Genomic DNA, 3,611 nt, shown 5'->3' on the forward strand with positions numbered 1-3,611 from the left:
GTCATCCTGTTCACTTGATTATTAAAATTCTCCTTTACTGTGGTCACCCATTGGTGAGCATTTACATGGGACATAAATATCTTCACATTTTTCCCATTTAGAGTTATCTATTCATATACCTCTTCCCCAAATTTCGTTGTCATTAATTATCTGATCATGGTCCTTCTAAGTCTCTGACTATCCAGCCAAACGATTGGCTACAGCCCACGAATCAGGATATAATCACACATTTGGCCATTTATCCTTCAAAAAAGAAGTGAACAGCCAGGTGCACTGCTAGAAGTTCTGATCACTGAGAGGATTTCCTTTCACCAATGTTCTTCAGGGATATCCCAGAGAAAATCTGTAGTGCTATAGCTGTTCACTTTCAGGTAGTACCTACATATCATACAGAAACATCTGTAAACCAAACCTGTCTTCCTTCTTCTATCTCCTAATCATAGAAAACTTCCCATGAGACCATAGGTGCAGACTGGGAGAGAAAAGGCAGAGTAGCAGCATTTAGACCACTTCTTCATGTAACTTACTTATACCTTCAGGGCCTGTTTGAACTCCATCATATATATATATAATATCCACTTGAAGTGCTGCTGTGTACACCCAACTTTATGGCTTGGTGGGTTCGACAGCATTGTGGCCCATGGTTAAGCATTCAATCTCTACTAATGCCCAGTATCAAGCCAAGAGCTATTTCTCAAAAGAGGAATAGTTATCTGCAAGATGGTAGGGCTTTGCTTTCAAATGTTAAGGACCTGCACTGTGATTCACATTAGGCAAAGATAGAGCTAATGTTTCTAATACACTCACTGTGGGCCACATTTTAGCCCCTGTTTGAGCCAAAATGGTAGATTCCTTTCTAACTTTCTGCTCTGCAACATTAAATGCAGAATCTCTCTGTTTATTGAGACCATATCAATAAATGCAACCTTATGTGTTTTCCATCATCACCCCACATTATAGTATTGGTTCCCACACATGGTCCTCAGATTTGTTTATATAAATTAGAAAACATAAATATTTCTTTTGGAGTATAATGCCGGAAGCCGGTCCATCCTTGCTGCTTGACACAGTCGCTGCAGGATAGAAACATCTGCACAGCATATGTTTCAAGGGACCTGGCGTATATAGCATACTGTTCTTAATATGTTTGCTCCCCTTAGGCTGTGTGTTTTAACCAAGGTCACCTCTCCGAGAAAGGTTGTTTCCCCAGGTAGGAATTTTTCCCTGAAGTCAGGGAGGGGATGCCTCTCCTAGAAAGGTTGTTTCCCCAGGTAGGAATTTTTCCCTGAAGTCAGGGAGGGGATGAAACTCCTTAACTAAGTGCCAGGCGGGTAGTTAATCACCTTAACTACGAACAATCACCCTTAAGCTACATAATCTTCTTTACTCCCTGGAATGGAGATAAGAAACGCCCTAACCTTTGGAATAGAAATTGACAGGATTAAAATCAACTGGGATAAATACGGATGTAACAAGACAATAAACGGCAGAACCTCTCTGGAGATCCAGATCAGAACTTGGCTGGAGATCTGGGCTAGAGATCCTGGCTAGGCTGCTGATCAACTGAACGCTGTCTCCGTGTCATTCCTTCTTTGCCGACTCCATCTACGCCTTTGGGAACCCTGGACCTGCTGGGGTTGGACCCCGGCATCTGGCGCCCGAACAGGGACCCCTAGGTAAGCGCCCCGCACTCGGGACGGATCGGACTCCACCGTAGGAAGAGGGTGGATAGTCTTCGCCGACTCCGTCCACACCTTTGGGAATCCCTGGAACAGGATTCCCTTAGGTAAGCCCCCCCCCCTTGAAAACCCCCACACTCGGGACGGATAGGACTCCACCAGGGTGCTACAGACCCCCCTATAGAGGATAAATAGGGTAAGAAGGTGGATAGTACAGAACTTTGCCGACTCCGTCCACACCTTTGGGGACCCCTGGACCTGCTGGGGTTGGGCCCCGGCATATACCCCCGGCAGTATAATGCATCTCTTCATGGGTCAACACACTGTATGTCACATTTAGGGTACTGCTAGCACTTGAATCTAGTTATAGGTCTAGAAGCAAAGAAGGGTGGTTGGAGTTGGTCTTAAGTAGAATCAGCATTTTCTTGCATGGCAACTGCCTCAGGCCATTAAAATTTCCTCAGGCAATGCAAGAGTAATCTCAGATGGAAATGAAAAGGCCAATTTGACCTTTGTGGGCAGAGTGGCCACTTCCAAAGGGGGGAGTTGAGAGACATTTTACATAAATAAAGAAGAAGAATTAGAGTTTAGGGGCTCAATATCCCCAGCTTCATCAGGATCTTTTCATATGTCCCCATTCCAATTTACAGGATATAAGTTTCTCTTAATCAATGCCCTCACTTTTAACAGTAGACACCCTGTGAGGCTGGGAGTCCAACTTGCATTATAATTCAGTCAGCTGCAGGATGAAATTCTGTGGTTGATTTTCAGAAATTTTAGCCTTATGTCTATAGGAGATATATCCTTCAAGCACACATAGAAGCTCTTAGATCATGATAGAACTGGGGATCCTAGTCTCTGGAGTCATCTTTTTTTAATTTTTGCACTACTTTGTCCATAAATATTAAGAACAACAAAACAATATCATTATATCATTAGTTTTCCAAAAATATTTGAAAAGATCATAGAGTCACTTAGCTCTTTGCTTTTTATAAGTGGTTGATTTGTAGTATCCCAGGCAGATATTTTGTGTATCTTATAAACAGTGCATACCATGGACCATCAGTGCTCTTTTTACTACTGGGGTGTCTTTAAATCTAATCACTAAAAATACAATTTCAGGGACCTCAGAAACAATTCAGAAAATTCAAACTTACCTTTAAGCAATGAGATAAAAGACCTGTACACTGTACACTATAAGACATTGATGAAAGAAATTAAAAGAAACACATAAATAAATGGAAAGACATTCCATGCTCATGGATTGGAAGAATTAATATTGTTAAAATGTCTGTACTATCCTCAAAATCTACAGAGTCAAAGAAATATTTATCAAAAAATTCCAATGGCATTGTTTGCAGAAATAGAATAAACAATTCTAAAATTTGTATGGAACTACAAAAGGCTATGAATAGCCAACACAATCTTGAGAAAGAAGAACAAAGATGGAAGCATCACATACCTGGATTTTAAACTATGTTACAAAGCTGTAGTAATCTAAACAGGATGGTATTAGCATAAAAACAGATACATAAATCAATGGGACAGAATAGAGAGCCAAGAAATAAACCCACACATATATGGTCAATTAATTTAGGACAATGGAGCCAAGAATAAATAATGGAGAAAGGAGAATCTATTCAACAAATCCTATTGGGAAAGCTGAACAGATACATGCAAAAAAATATGAAACTATACTGCTATCTTATACCATACCAAAAATTAACTCAAAATGGATTAAAGACTTGCCTATAAAGACCTGAAACCATAAAACTCCTAGAAGAAAACATAAGCTTTTTGACATTGGTTATGGGGGGGGGGTGAGTTTTTGGATCTGGATCCAAAAGAAAAGACAACAGCAAAAATAAGTAAGTAGGACTACACCAAACTAAATAGTGTCTACCCAGCAAAAGAGATCATCAACAAAATGAA

The sequence above is a fragment of the Myotis daubentonii genome, chromosome X (assembly GCF_963259705.1).
Source record: "Myotis daubentonii chromosome X, mMyoDau2.1, whole genome shotgun sequence".
NCBI classification, from domain to species: Eukaryota; Metazoa; Chordata; class Mammalia; order Chiroptera; family Vespertilionidae; genus Myotis; species Myotis daubentonii.